Source organism: Belonocnema kinseyi, chromosome 7 (genome assembly GCF_010883055.1).
Source record: "Belonocnema kinseyi isolate 2016_QV_RU_SX_M_011 chromosome 7, B_treatae_v1, whole genome shotgun sequence".
NCBI lineage: Eukaryota > Metazoa > Arthropoda > Insecta > Hymenoptera > Cynipidae > Belonocnema > Belonocnema kinseyi.
Genome location: NC_046663.1, coordinates 40,396,421 through 40,413,955, shown reverse-complemented (window position 1 = coordinate 40,413,955; position 17,535 = coordinate 40,396,421).

Sequence of the window (17,535 nt, the reverse complement as noted above, 5' to 3'; positions counted from 1 at the left end):
AATAATATAATTGTCAACTAAATTAATTTTCAATGCAAGAAGAATATTATAATACGCATTTAAAATAAAATATAATTTACTTAAAATCAGGCAGGTTTTACATATTATATAGCAGAATCTTTCAGCGATTAACATTTTGTTATAGTAAATTATGCAAGACGTTTTTTCCGTTTAAAGTAAAAAAAAAATCGAATTTTGGCATCTATGTGAAGAATAATAAAAAACAGATCAATTTTTTACCCATAACATTAATTCTATACAAAAAACTATTAGTTTTCAACCAACAATGATATAATTAAAATTTCCCTTAAAGACATTAATTTTTAACAAACAAACAAAAATCAAGAAAATAGTTGAATCCTCAATAAACAAGGTAAGATTTTAACAAAGAAAAATAATTTTCTACCAAAAAGACAAATTTCCAAATAAAAAAATTAATTTTCAATTATAAAAATAATTTTTCATCCTAAAATTGTACATTTAAATTTTTAATAAAATAGCTGAATCATCAATCAAAAATATCAAATTTCAAACAAATAGTGGAGTTTTGAACTGAAAAAGAACAAATTTTTCATTGAAATTATAAATAAATAGAACCAGTAATAGGATTATTGCTTTTTAGTTAAAAGAATTAATATTTAACAACAAACAATTAAATTTATAACAAATTAGTTGAAATTTATCAAAACAGATGAATTTCATAATGCACAGTTGAACTTTCAAACAAACGGATACTTTTTTACCCAAGAACATTAATTTTATATAAAAAAGACGATGTTTGAAACAAATAATTGAATTTTCAACAAAAAAATATCAATTTTCAATTCGAAATTTCAATGTTTCACCGAAAGTGGGGTGGTTAAAGTTTCAGTTTAAAAATTTAATTTTTAACAAAAAAAAAGGAATGTGCAACTTAACAGTTTTGTTCTTAATCACAAAGATAAATTTTAAACCAAGAAGACTAATATCCTACCAAAAGCCTAAATTTTAATCGAAATATATGCTTTTTCAAACAAATGGTTGAATTTTCAACTAAAAAAGATCCATTTTTACTTTCAAATATCAATTCTCTGGCATAAATGGGATAATTCAATTTTATCTTACATAAATTAATTTTTCTCAGAGAAAGCAATTTTTAACAAAATAATAGAATCCTCGAAAAAAAGATGAAATTTCAATTAGGAAGTTTATTTTTCTACCAAGAATGACGAGAATGATGAATTTGTTTCCAAATAGTTCAATCATTAACGAAAAAAGATCGACTTTAAACCAAAAGGATTAATTTTCTATAAAAACAGACAAATTTAAACAATTGAATTATAAAGTAGAAAAGGTCAATTTTTAATTTAAAATATCAATTTTCAACAAAAATAGTAGAATCGAAATTTCTTTTAAAGAAATTGATTTTTGACAATCTGAAAAGGAATTTTTTCTAAATAACTGAATCCTTAATGAAAAATATTAATTTCAACCAAGAATATTACTTTTCTACCAAAAATTACGAGTTTTCTACAAAATCTAGAAAGTTTCAAGCAAATATATGATTTTTATCTAAAAAAATATAATTTTTCAACCAAAAGTAGTATAAGCAAATTTTACCTTTATAGAAATTAATTTAAAAAATATATATATATATAAATTTGAAGAAAATAGTTGAATTTTCAATCAAAATGGTTCTATGTTCAAAAGATTAATTTTTAAACAATAAGATTAATGTTTTACAAAAAAAACGAATTTTCAACCAGTTACTTGATTTTTAAACTATAAGGGAACAGTTTTTTGAAATTTTTTGTTGAAAATATTCAACAATTTAGTTGAATTTTTTTTCTGTCTTGACTGAAAATTGTTTGCATTCGACTACTTGGTTAAATGTTAAACTAATTGAGTGAAAATGGATATTTTTTGTGTTAAAGATTCATCATTTCAATTGCAACTTTAATTCTTTTGTTCCAAATTCTTTCTTCTTTGGTTGAAAATTAATCTTTTTTGTTGAACATTTCTCTAGTTGTTTTAAGGTTAAAAGACCTTTTAAAAAGATAAATATTAAAAATATATATTTTAAACTGAATGGCGAAATTTTCAATAAAAAAAGATTAATCTTTAACAAAAAAGAGTTGCATTAAAAAAAAAGAATTCCCAATTAAAACGTAGTGGTGAACATCTTAAAAAAAAGAATTTCAACAAACTATTAAAATTTTCAACCAGAGTTGAATTTTCGAACCAGTATGTAAATTTTTAACAAAGTATTTGAATTTTTAACCTGCAAATATGGATTTTCGATAGGAAATGTAACATTTGATATTTCAATGAATGCAGATGCTGCCAAGAGATGCATTGTAAAAATAGGGATACGAATTTTCAATCATGAAGATTAATTTTCCATAAGAGATTCGAATTTAAACCAAAAGTAGAAAAGTTACTTTTTCACACAAAACATTCATTTATTTCCGGAAAAAAAAAGAATTTAAAAAAGAAAGTACATTTTTTCAACCAAAGAGATAAGTTTTCCACAAAAACTATTAATTTTTCATCTAGAAAAACGAATTTTCAACAAATAAATAATTGTCAGTTAGGAAATCAGAAAATGTGTCCCAATCCTTAAATTTTTAAGACAAAAGACTATTTTTCTGTAAAACAGTTATAACACCTTTCCCCTCCATCTATCTCCATAAACCACATTTTTCAGAACACCTTCACCCCAACTGATAAGTTTTCAAGTATTTATTGGTTTAAAGTGTTATTTTTAATAAATAATTCCACTAATTTCAATGTAATTTGAAATATAATAATTATTAGTTCAATTTTAAAGAAAGATTTTAAAGGGGAGACTAGACCAAGATTTTCAGAGGAGAGATTACCAAGTGGCAACAAGCTTATTACGTGTGTTTTCTACCTATAAGAAAATTGATTATTATGATGCGCGTGCAAAAATTGTGCTAAATTGATTTATAAGAATTGTGGTTTAAAAATGCAAAGTTCATTATTTAAAGAATATTATTATCATCAACGTGAGTAACACAATTGTAATAAATGCTATTCATCAATATTAGGTGTAAATTAATCTTCAATAAAAAAAGCTCATTTGGAATAAGACATTTTAATTTAATTTTCCACCAAAAAGTATAAAATTTTTTAAAATCCTATTATAAAAGATTAATTACAGTTTCAGGTACAGAACTCATCCCTTGGTGCCTTCTATTATTTTATACTAATATTGTGTAACATTAATTAAATATGTATAACATAGAAAATATAGGCTTTTGGTTTATTCTTTTTCATAAAAAGATAAATAGGCGCGCGCTAGACTACTTATAGTATTAATAGTAGTAATTGTAGTCTTAACCAAAAATTTGGCTGATGTACAGGTTATTCTCCACGCAGAGGACACTTTCGAAAAAAGTAAATTAAAAAAATATATTTTGTAAAATCATTTATTTAGGGAATATAAGGCTTATTACCATTAAAGCAACTTCTTATAAAATTCGAAATAACATAATACTCTACACGTACATAATTCAGGTTTCATCGAAATTTCATACCTTCGTTCTCTTAATATTAGGTGACTTTGGGATTAAATTTGATGTCTGTATAATTCTGAGCAATACCAAATTTTTGAGGTTCGTTGAAAAATTTCTGTAGTAAATTACCCTATTTTATAATTAGCAGATCGAGGTACGCCGCGTCGGCTTCCGCAGCCAAACCCTAATACGGCTATACAACATCATGTTCCAGTGGATTCTCAAACTTCAGATCCTCAAATGAGTTCGCAGCAGATACGGGCACTAAGGCGACAACTAGGCATTAGCTCAAGTAAAAATTATAATCATGAATATTATTATATAATAATTTTGTTGCTAAGAAAAATTGTTGTGATTTAGAAAAAAATACAAAATTCATTTCAAAGTAGCCATAGTTTTCATAGTAGTTCTTTCTGAATTCAGCGTTGACCCCTGGAGATCTTTAAAACCAAGTTTTAAATGTTTACATAAAAAGTAAATTTTATTAGGGAAGTTTAATTTCGCATTTTCGCTTTGGCCCAAAATTTTTCTGCTTTTATCGTTTTTAAATTAACCCGAAAAATTTGTTTTTACCAAAAAAATTATTTAAATTTTAGAAATTCATACAAATTTACTAAATGTCTGCAATTTATTAGAATTAGTAGAATTTTGTGATAACTTGTAGCAAACGAAGCGATCGCCACCCTCCAGTATTTTCTGTCTTACCTTCACTCATTTCATCTTCATTGGAAAATGAAGAGGAATTATAATAAATAGGGAACTTCATTATGACATGTAATCCTAAACAAATCCAATTAATCTATCTTATACAATTGTTCAATTTAATAAGTCATAGCTCTCTATGTGCATATAATTTCCCGACGACGCCCGTCCCCCCTCAGTTCACTTCTATGGATCCGCACATACTTCACAGAGATCCCTCCCCCTTAAATTTCAAAAGAAAAATTTCATCTATTGTGGTGTATCTTTAAAGCCAGAGCACTCAACCGGGGCACTCTAGACGCCGGACAAAATTTTCACGTTCCTGGAATCATGTGCTAATATTAACTGACTTTGTAATTACATTTGTGATAACATTATTTTGGGCCATTATCAATCTTTTGGTTTTTTAACTAATTCTTTAGTCAAAATTCTTATTTTATATTTTACAGGTAGTCCAAGACTAACCGACAATCCTAGATTGCTCTTGAACGCCTGGAGGGCAGTACAGGAAAATGAACGATTCGCCGAAGGTCTGAGTTTTAATAATTAAAAAATATTTTTCAACTAAGAAAAGAATGTTGGGATTCAGAAATAAGTGAGAAATTAATTTCCTAATTGGGCCGGCACGTTGTCGTCGTGAAAAGGACTACTTAACTACTTTTTCACAAACCAGCATCGCGTTCTTTTTACTGCATCACGTAATCGATTCAGAATTTATATGTAATACTCTTTATTAACTGACTGACCCTTTAAAACATATTTATGGTTCACAATACGTTTTTATCAAAAAGAAAGAAAAACAGTGATTATTGCCTTAATTTGACCGTTGCGGTACTGCTAGACCGACTGTTAGTTTTCTCGGAAGTACTATCATTTCTAAATCACCTAAACCACTCTTTAATTTGAGCATCACTCATAGACTCATTGCCATAAACCTTCCCAGGCCTAGTGATTAGTTCTGAACATCAATGGTTAATTTTTTGGCAAAATTTAATGCAGACTCGTTGTTGAACCCATTTCATCATCCTAAAATACTTGTTTCTGACTTTCAGCAGGGCTGTTGTGAAAAATACACTGCGTGCCTTAAATTTTTCATAGGAATATTTCTACGTAGATTTTAAAGATACTCAAAAAAACATTCAGGGAATACTAAATACATTATAGCCTAATTTTAAAGCCAGAATAAAGAACTAGAGAACTGGCTAGAAGCCGGAAAAAATCTTTGCGTTGCTGGAGTGATCTGTTGATATTAACTGACTTTGGGATTACATTTGGGCTATCTTTATTTAAAACCAACAGCAAACTTTTAAGGTACGTTGAAAAATTCTTCCATAAAAATCCCTCTTTTATTATATTTTACAGTTGGAGGTTATACACCGATTCCTAACGTAGATACACGTGCCACACACCAGTCTAACATATGGCAAAGTTTGGAGGAAACAGGACTTCCAATTTCATCAGAAGTCCAAGGTTGTACATAGTTATAATAAAAGTAGTAAAAGACGTATTTGTGATACCAGTAGATGTCTATTATTTATAATTACAATTATTATTCCAAGTCAATTAGTACACTGTTATGTGTTTGTACTAAGAAAAATGCTATTAAAAAAAAATTCATAACCGCGAATAAACACATCTCGCCGAACGGGTATGGACCCTGGAGGCTTCCGAAATACGCTTTGAATTATAACTTAAGAGTAGAAATTCCTATAGGTAATCGAATTGCTATTGGCTACGTAGCTTCTGGTGGCGAAGGAGTCAGTCACCACACCTTGTTAAAAATTGCTGATTTAAATATGCCCCGTCCCATTCTAAAAACAGCAAGTGACACAGAATAAAGTATTATTCTGTTAGTATTATTGTTATTATCATTATAAGTTGGGTAGTCATCCAAGCCCATAGCACAGAGGTTAACTAGTGTAACTTATTGTACTTTACCCTTTAAAATCTATGCCTCTCTAAGGAGGCCAGTTTTCTCCATATATGTGCATATCGCTGAATAGGAAATATCTTATATCTTCTGGTACGCAGAAGTGGTAATAGCCCGTGAGTATTTTTACCACTATCTTCACCTGCTTTCTTTTCATGTTCAGAAGATTCTTAGATTTTCCTACGCATGATTCTTTGATCAACTTTTAAGAGTTTACCATACCCTTAGCCACCCTCTAATACTCCCCATGTTCCACCAGAAGCCACCTCTCAACGGCTTGTCAATCCGAAGCATACGAAATTTCACAGAATGGCTCAGGTCCATTAAAGAACTTTGTAGTCTCATTTTTTTCAAGCATATCTGCTCTTGCGTTGCCCCAAATGTTCTCATGTACAGGAACACAGATTAATTTGGCCCAGTTTTTACCGGACACTTCCAGGAGTTCTTAAAGGCAGCTCCAGATAAGTCTGTATGTAAATTCCTCTGATTGGAGGGCCCTCAACGCAGGCTGGCTGTCAGAGCATATGTAAATGTGGTGACATATGTAACCCCACTTACGAATCTCCTCAATACAAGCCTTGATTGCTACGATTTCAGCTGTGCATACTGTACTGACATTGTCCAGTGCGTTTGTTATTTCAGCACTGGGTTTTACCCCAAATATTTCAGCTCCCGACCTTAGCGGATCTCTTGAACCGTCTATATACCAAACAAGTTCTCCCGTAGTAAATAAATTTTTTCTCCTTTTTCATCATGCCAATTTTCCCTTTTTAAAAATACCGCTTTGAATGGCTTCATGAATAAGTATTCTTTCAGCATGTAATCAGAGTACATGCATGGGATTTTATCACCTGTCAGCACTTTCTTTATTGAGTCATGCAGGTCAATGTCGTCGATACTAATATATCTCTTTTTTAGTGAGAGTCTGTATACGTCCGCTGGAGCCCTCTGCCTAATCAGAAGGTACATCGGTGGTATACCTGAAATAATCTCCAATGCTGCTGTTGGAGTAGTTCTCTTCGATCCAGCAATTGCCAGGCACAAGACACTTTGGAGGCTCTCCAGCTAGTTCCTGGAATTACCAGACTGGCTCTTGGTACCGGGATCAATTAGACATAGGTTATAATTGTTCTAATGATTGCAGTACATAACCAGTACACTACTTTGGGCTTTAATCCCCAAGTTTTTCCAACTGCGTCTCTGCAAGCCCAAAAGGCTGCTCTGGCATTTTTACCTATCACGTCAACAAGTAGTTTCCATGTTAATTTAGGATAAAAATGACACTTAAATACTTAGCTGATGTAAGTAATTCGAGTTTCTTACTACAAAACTTAGATTTCACGAAATCAGGTAGTTTCCCACGTCTCGTAAAAATCAAAGGTTTAGTTTTATCCGAATGAGCGGATAAGCCATGGTTGTTGCGCTAACCCTCAACAACGTTGAGAGTATTTTTTAATAAGGTCAATAACAGTCCCTTCATACTTTCATGTTATTAAGATAACAAGGCCATCTACATATCCCTATGTAAAGAAGCCTAACTTATTTAATCTTCTTATTATATCGTCAATAACAAGTGCCCATAGCGTGGATGACAATACTCTTCCCTGTGGACGCCCCTTTTCAATTTTCGCTTTCACGCTGCTCCCGTGGAGCAAAGATTGGACAATTCTGTCGCATAGCATAGGACACAGCCAGCTATTGACTGTGAAACCTACACAATGTTCTTCCGCAAAATTGAATAGAGAATTCGTTGCGGTGTTACTGAAAGCACCCTCTATGTCTAAAAACGCTGCTATCGCTACGTTCACTTCTCGTACCGCTTTTTAAACGCGTAAGGTAAATGCATGCAGTGCGTCAATATTAGATTTACCTTTCTGCAAGGCAAATTGACTATTATGAAGAGGTCTGTCTGGTAAGGTTTCCTCCTTCAAATGAAAATCTACTAACTTTTCTAATTTTTTCAACGTAAGGGAAGTTAGATTAATCAGTCTGAATGATTTACTCTCACAGTACGAGTCCCACCCCGGCTTTGGTATAAAAATCGCTCTGACTTTCCTCTAAGCCGTAGGGGTATATCCCATAGCTATGCACGCCCTGAAAATGTTACATAGCGGTCTTATTAGTACATCCAAACCTTCTTGGACAAAGCTGGAAAAATACCGGCTTCTCCAGCAGCCTTGTATGAATCGAAACGTCGAATAAACCATCTTATTTTTTATTATGTAACAACCCGGCTCGCTATTCTCTAATCATTCCAAGTGGTCCTCTGATCAGGGCCGTCAGTGGAATTCAGCCTAAGAGCCTCTTCCTCCAACCGATACCCAGGTCCGGTACCAGGAAAGTGCAGCTTCATGAGGTGTTCTAGGATTTCTCTAGCAAATTCTGTAATGTTTTCTGTTATCATGGGTTTTTCTTTAAGATTCTCTGAAGTCTAGGCGTTTCAGGTACATTTTTAGTGCCCTAATAATGCCCTCTTCATAAGAATCATTTAGCCGATTGTATCTCTTTAGTGTGTTTTGCTACACTAGCCTTATACAACTCCCATTTACCAGTTTTCGTGGCTCTATTAAATAGTCTTCTAGTCTATCTTTTCAGAGTCTTAAATTTTTGATTTCACCATCTGATTGGATCAGATATGTCAGCTGTCAGCGGAAAACATATATGCCTGTGATCTGACAGGGATGTCTCAGGCGATACATGCCAATCGCCGAATGCTTCGCTAATGGATACAAAGCACAAAGTTATTTCAATAACCTCCTGAAATCTAGCTGTCACAAAGATTAGTGTACATGCGCGATTTAATATAGTAAAATCGGTAGTTAAAAGGTCATCTAAAAGGTACTTGCCTCTACCGTTAATGTACTTAGTGCTTCATATTGTATAATGCACGTTTGCATCACATCCAATGATCAGCGACCATCCTTTCTGATGTTCGACTTTATTCGCTACCAGATCTCTATTATTGAGCCTTGTTTGGCTGATAAAGTCGATATCCTTTCTAACAAATATGGCTGTCCGGGGGTTTTCCTTTGAACTATTGTATACAATAGAAGCGTATCTCTGGCTTATGCCTTTCACCTCTGCCTTGTTGCACCAAGGATCTTGTATTAGTGCAAAAGCCGTATATTCGACTGTAACACGTCTGCTTAGTATGGCAGATGCAGCTTTACGGTAGTGAAGATTTATATGGATGCAATCCAAACGTGAAGATTTGGCGCTGTTCATCATGAAGCAGTACCATCCTTCGACTGTTCCGAGGGCTTTATATTTCCGTACCGTTCTTACGCTTATATAGGATCTTCACCTGGGTCCTTCTCATCCCCAGATAAGGTCTACAATCGATCTTTTCTCCATGCTCAACAACTGATGGGTCCACACTCAAGATTAACTGGATGGATTTGGTGTATCTCTTCACGTCGATTATGGTCCAATCCTCCACCTTTAACGTGAATTTTTGGATATTCATCCTCCTGAGGATGGATGTAGGTTCTTCGGAACTGCCTTGTATCCAAGCAATGAGCTTGACAGGCTTGGGAAGGTCCTTGGAATCAATGACCTTGATTCCTGCGCCCTCCCAAGGTCTCAAACCGCCAACTGCCTTAAATGACGATCAGCACACTACTCTTATACCGGCAGTGCTCAAACTTCGGGATAATATCGCCAGGTTTTACCCCAGCGATCATTTTCTCGAGCGATGCCTCCACGACTGCTGCTTGCTCCATGTTGAACTTCCCTCTGGGAAGTTCTCCTAAAATACGGCCATCCTCAGGTGGCTTTGAAGGGCGAGACTGTAAGAGCCTCCTAGGTCTCCGACCTGACCACTCTTATTCTCCCTGTCCTCGTTTGGAGTACTACCATCAGACCGAAACCGTTTTAGAGTTTCGAGCTGGTGACGGTATTTCCTTCTGGCGGCAGTACTATACCTCCTTTTCCTGGTGCCTTTTGTAGTCCCATTGTTCTCAGTGGCTTCAACTTCTGAGCAGTGGCTATTTAAAGCATCATCTCCAGCCGTACCACTCGAGGTACTAGGAACCGCATCAGCTCCCTGCTGACTCAAAGGTGATTTACCACCTTCGCTGATTTCCATTTTCTCGGGAGAAGATGAAGTGTCCTTGGCAGGTGTCATTCAAGGCACTTGCTCATGCGTCTTACTATTTTTGTTTTTTTATTTTCATATTTAAAATTCATTTTATTCCCACGAATAGGTATGGAAAAACAAGGTCCGTCCCCACAGAGCTCCGCTTGTGAGGATAAGACACTTTTACACTGGGAGGTTTCTCGTTATTTCAGAACACCGTTTCAGTCACCATTCTCTGGTGAGATTCAGCCCTCGGCACGGTAGTTCACTTTTTGGCTTAGGGAGCTGTTTTGGAAGTCGAGTGCCACTCGATCAAATTCAAGCATCACTCATAGACTCATCACCATTTACTTTCCTAAGGGATCATCAATAAATTACGTTACCAATTTTTGGCAAATTTTGCACCCGACTTATCCTTCGTTAAAAACGGTTGATTTGATTGTGCCCCCCCCCCCTTCCCCTCCGTCCCACACACCGCATGTGGCACAGAATAAAGTAATGATAAAGTTAATTGCAGGAAACTTTTTAGTGGGATAAAGATTTATTCAGACAAATTCGCATTTTCAAAACAGATGTTATGTCATGAAAAACTAAAAAAAGTTTAACTGAAATTTGGTTAAATTTTATCCTGTAAAGTACATTTTCGTTTCAGCTAATCTATCATTGGAAATCAATGTAAAGTTTATATTCTGTTTTTTCTGTTAACGGTTCCTTTGAATTGAACCCGATTTTATGCTTATACTGATTTTTTGTGTATTTATAGCGTGTCAAGTTGCCAATATGCCTATATCGTCTACGTGACCATGGGGTGAATTATAAACTTTGGTAATAAATCAGGAATTAAAATGAAAAAGTGATTTTCAGAAGTAGTGTTGAAATTAGGCTAATTGATTTTTATTTGACAGTTAATCGGGCTATTATTGAATTTTTAAATTACCCAAGTAATTTTGCAATAAAAAAAAGTTTTTTTTAACAAAACTTTTGAATTGCCAACCAAGGAAAATTATTTTTAAGTGAAATGTTGAATCGGCAACGAAAAAATGCATTCTTAAGAAATTAGTTCGACTTTCAAATTTAGTTGTCAAACTTTTGAAGAAAAAGATTAATTTACTACCCAAAAGACGATTTTTTTATAATATGCAAGAGTTCTCAACTCAAAAGTTCAACTTTAAATTAAAAAAGATTAATTTTTGAATGAAAACATTAATTTTTAAATAAAAAGTTTAATTTACTACATAAAAATACAATCTTGTAACAAAATACGTGAATTTTTAACCAAAAAGTTTAATTTACACTAAAAATAATGAAATTTAAAAAAAGAGATTAATTTACTAGCCAAAAACACAAATTTTTAATAACATTGAAAAAATCGCATCCAAAAAATTTAGTTTTAAGAAAGAGAAATTTTTTAATTTTTAAGAAAGTTGTTCAACTTAAAAACCTACTTGATACATTTTCACCCAAAAAAATACGTTTTCAAACAAAATTATTCATTCAAAACCATAAAGATGGATTTATCACAAAATGCAAGAATTCTGAATAAAAAAGTTAAATTTTTAAGAATGAAAGAAATTTTTTCATTTTTGAGAAGGTAGTTCAACTTTAAAACCTAGTTTAAAACTTCTAAATCAAAAAGATGAATTTTTAAACGAAAAGACTAATTTTATACCAAAAAAGAACAATTTTGAATCAAATTCAAGAATTCTCAATCAAAAAGATGAACTTTTAACTAAAAAAGATCCATTTTCAAACAAAAATATTCATTTGCAGCCAAAAAGTTAAATTTTTAGAAAAGAAATTTTCTTAATTTTCTACTGAAATAAACCAGGGTATACTATAAGGATTTTTTTCAAACTGCCCGACCTTAAGGATATTTTAGAACTGCCCTCTCCCCCCTCTCACCTTATCTGTCTCTCTCTTACTCTTTTTCTCTCTCTCTTTTCTTTTTCTTTTCCTCATCTTCCAAGTCACTTTTAGAACTGCCCGTTAGAATATACCCTGAAATAAACGAAATTTTAATCAAATTCAAGAATTCTCAAACGAAATATTGAATTTTTTACTAAAAAAGATTGTTTTCTAAACTCTACATTCTTAAAGTTAATTTAAGGTAACTGTACTATTAATCGTGACGGTCCCAGTTAATCGTGAAACTCGATTATAATATAAATATATATATATTGTTAAATAGATATATTAAATGTATCGTTTTAATGATAAAATTAACCTATTTTCAGCATTTTAAAACAGCAAATAGAGCAGTGTGTCTCAATTTTCTTTCCTTTTTTGCGTATATTTGAAAATTGCTCAAAAAAATCTTTGAAAGAATACTGACTCCATTGTGGCGTATTTTTAAAGCCAGAACATCAAACTCCAAAACTTTCTAAAAGCCGGACCATGAAACTGACAAAATGTTCGCATACGTGGAATCATGTATTTTATATTAAGGATATACACTACTCAAAAGTTGCCTATCTTTAAAATGATTGATAAAATCGAAAAAAAAAAGCTTTATTATTAATTTCTGTGAATCTTGATGGAGGCTTCTAAGCACACTTCAGAAAACAATAATTCAGGTTTAAATTGCCCAAATATAAATTGAGAGAATCTTTCGAAGAATAAGGTGAGACCTTGATCATTAGGATTGAATAAAAATGGTAACTTTTCACTGAAGAGAAAGAGACCCTTTAAATAACTGATGTTAAATAAACAATTTTAACCTCAATTATTTTTTCTGGAGTGTGCTTAGAAGTCTCCAATCAAGATTTACAGAAATTAATAATAGATCTTTCATTGTTGATCTTATCAATCATTTTACAGATAGGCAACTTTTGAGTTGGATTGTACGTAGTGTACATCCTTAACTGAGTTTGGGATTATATTTGGTCTATCTTTATATAGAAACAATGGCGAACTTTTGTGGTCCGTTGAAACCTTTCTCCAATAAAAAGCTCCATATTATATTTTGTAGCTGGAAGTAATATATCGGTATCTCGCAGAAGAGGTGGAAGTGGAAGAGGAAGAGAACGTAGTTCATCATCAAGCCAAGGTATTAACATCCTTAATATGAAATCTCTAAACGATATTGTCGATTTCGATTGTCACACTACTCGATTTTCATTGCTAAATGCGTGAGAGACGAGTTGTGAATGGGTTAGACAGAGTTGGAAAATATTGAAAAAATTGTCACGATTGCTCGTTCTTTGATAGCTACGGTGCGCGTCTGTACTTGATTTTTAAATACGTACGCGAACTAGAGCCAATGAGCGTCGCACATTTCAAGCATGCGCAAGTATTTTTGGATCACTGTTGGGAATAATAATCGAATCAAAATTCGAGGTCGATAATACGAATCAACGCTTCTTCTTTACCAACGCCTTGCCCCCCGTACCGGCGCAATACAGGGCCTCTCATTGTTATTTATAATCGAATTCTTCTTTCAATTTAAGCCTCTCTGCTTGTTATTCATGAACGTATTTTCATTTCAATTTCGGAAAGGACATTTTAAAGCTTTCAAAGCATTTAAACAAGCTATCTGGACTATTAAATATATCTACCTGAGTGCCTGCGGAGAATTTCTCACAGCTTCTCAGAGTCTTGAGAATCTTTAGCATATTCTCTGAGATTTCTATCGGTAGGGTCAGTATATTTTTAATTACAAGTTAATATTTAAGCTTTTATTTGCTATTAATATAAACATTAATATTAAGTAGTATTCCTATGAAGCATGGAATTTGTTGTAAGTTTTGTTATTTTAGTCCATTGCTGGTATATCTACAAAAATCTATAAAATACTATTTTTACTATGAAAAGTTACGAAAATGTACTACAAAAACTTTAAAATAAAAAATAGCTTTTTATGTTTCCTTCCTACTTCTTTTTGATAAATTTTTTAACTGCGAGCAGTTCGCTCTTGAATTGCAAAATGTAATATTAACCTCAAAATTTCAATAAGTTGCTACCGCATTTTATATCAGCAATGAAATTTTATAACAAATTCCATGCATCGCAGGAATAATACTTAATGTTAATGTTTATATTGAATGCAAATAATAACTAAAACATTAACTTATAACTAAAAATACACCAGTGTTACACTAACTTTACTCAATATCGGAAAAGTACCATTAAACTCCATACACTTACCTTCACCACAAAACAGCTGTATAAAATATATAGGCTTCCAATGTTTTATGTGCTTTTAAACAATATATGGTTTAAGAAATGTGGGATTTAATGAAATATCTTTAGGTTTATGGATGTATCGTGTCTTCATATATGCCGACAATTTTGCTAAATACTCAATTTTTACTTTATAAAAACACAATCTTGAAAACCTCCAACAACAGATGCAAGACGCTTTTTCTGATATAAGACAAAAAAAATGGAATTTGGACATCTATGTTAACAATAATAAAAAACAGATTAATTCTTCACCGATAAAATAATTTTTAACTAAAAAAATGAAGTTTCAATAAAAAATATCAAATTTTAAACAAAAATAGAATAATTCATTTTTTAGCTTATAAAAGTTAATATTCAATAAAAAAATGAAATTTTCTACATGTTATTTAAAATTTTAATCAAAACAGATGAACTTAACACCAAATAGTAAAAGTTTTAACAAAAAAGATTAATTTTCTATTTAAAAAAATATTTTTTGACAAATAATATAGTTTTCAAATAAATTAATTTTCAATGCAAGAACAATATTATAAAAAGTATTTAAAATAAAATAGAATTGACTTAAATCCAGGCAGGTTCTACCCATTATATAGCAGAATCTTTCAGCGATTAAGATTTTTTTATAGTAAATCATGCAAGACGTTTTTTCCGATCTAAGAGAAAAAAAATCGAATTTGGGCATCTATGTTAAGAATAATGAAAAACAGATTAATTTTTTACCCATAACATTAATTCTCTACAAAAAAACTATTAGTTTTCAACCAACATATGATGTGATAAAAATTTCCCTTAAAGGCATTCAGTTTTAACAAAAAAAAATCAAAAAAATAGTTGAATCCTCATTAAACAAGAATAGATTTTAACAAAGAAAAATAATTTCCTATCAAAAAGACGAATTTTCAAATGAAACAATTAATTTTTAATTAAAAATATAAATATATAAAACTAGAAATAGGATAATTTCTGTTTAGTTAAAAGAATTAATAATTAACAACAAACAATTGAATTTCAACGAATTAATTGCAATTTTACTAAAATAGATGCATTTGATGATACATAGTTGAACTTTCAAGCACACAGATGTATTTTCAACCAAGAACCCAAAAAAAACAATTTTTAATTCCAAATTTCTGTGTTCCACCAAAAGTGGGATAGTTAAATTTTCAGTTAAAGAATTTGATTTTTGAGAAAAAACGGAATGTGCAACTTAATAGTTTTGTTCGTAATCACAAAGATGAATTTTCAAACGAGAAGACTAATTTCCTACCAAAATAACGAATTTTTATCGCAATATGTGCATTTTCAAACAAATGGTTGAATTTTCAACTACAAGAGATCAATTTTTAACTTCAAATATCAAATCTCTGCCAAGAATGGTATAATCCAATTTTATCTTACATAAATTAATGTTTGACTAACTATAAAGGAACTTTCAACAAAATAGTTGAATTCTCAATCAAAAAGATGAATTTTCAAGGAAAAAGTTATATATTTCGAACAAAAAACACCACTTTTCAACAAAATACATAAATTTTCAAACAAATAATTCCATTTCTTAACTAAACAAGATCAAGGTTCAATAAAAAATATCCAATTTCAAACAAAAATAGAATAATGCAGTTTTTAGTTTAGAAAAGTTAATATTCAATCAAAAAAATGAAATTTTCTACAGATTATTTCAAATTTTAACTAAAACAGATGGAATTGACACCAAGTAGTAGAAGTTTTAACAAAAAAGATGCATTTTCAATCACAAAGATTAATTTTCTATTAAAGAAATTTTTTAAAATAAATAACAGAATTTTGTAGAAATTGTTGATGTAAGCTGTTGGCTTCAGGGTCAGGTGAATTGAAACTAATGAAGTTGTTTCAAACGTTTCGGCACACAATGGTGGTCTTCACCAGTGAGTTTTATTAAATCTGTGAAAAGTACAGAATATCTTGTGGGTACGCAGTTTTACAATTGGAAGCATTATTTTTTTATTAATATCTTAGTTTTGAACTAATAAAAAATGAAAATAACTTATTTTTAAATTCAAATTTTGTTTAATTTTATTAAGAACTATTGATAAATCTTGCATTAGTCTTTAAACATTATTTTATTTTAACGGAGTACAATTGATTAGAAAACAACACCAATATAGTCGAAGAAGTTTTGTCATCAATTTTTTATTTAATGAAACAATTTTCAATCGCAAAGGTTGCATAAAAATTATTTTTTCAGTGACGTACATGTAACTATATTAAATTTTTTATTATTTTATTTATTTTTTATTTTTTTTAAATAATCTGTACGGAAACTATTATCAATTGTAAGATACTTTATACAGATTTAAATTGTTTTCAACAAAATTATTTTTCAATCCAAGAACAATATCATAAAAAGTATTTAGAATAAGATAGAATTTAGTTAAAATCAAGCAACTTCTATACATTATTTAGCAGAATCGTTAGCGAGAGCATTTTTTTTATAGTAAATTATGCAAGACGTTTTTCCTCATACAAGACAACAAAAAATCGAATTTGGACATCTAAGTTAAAAATAATAAAAAACAGATTCATTTTTTACCCACAAAATGAATTCTCTACAAAAAACTATTAGTTTTCAACTAACAATGATATCATTAAAATTTTCCTTAAGGACATTAATTTTCAACAAACAAAAAAAATCGAGAAAATAGTTGAATCCTCAATAAACAAGATAATATTAAACAAAGAAAATTAATTTTCAATTATAAAAATAATTTTTCATCCTAAAATTATATATTTAAATTTTTTAATAAAATAGCTGAATCCTCAATCAAAAAAATAAATTTCAAACAAATAGTGAAGTTTTGAACTCAAAAACGTAAATTATTAATTAAAAATATAAATATATAGAACCAGAAATAGGATTATTCCTTTTTAGTTAAAAGAATTGATATTTAACAACATACAATTCAATTTCCAACAAATTAGTTGAAATTGATCAAAATAGATGAGTTTGATAACACAGGCCCACAAAAAAAACAAAAGTGTCTGTCCAATTGACCAGACCTATATATTCTTATGTATTTTTCGACGCTGAATCCGAATTTGCAATAAAAAAGTAGGCTCCAGCTACTTTTTTATGGGGTTTTGCTCGA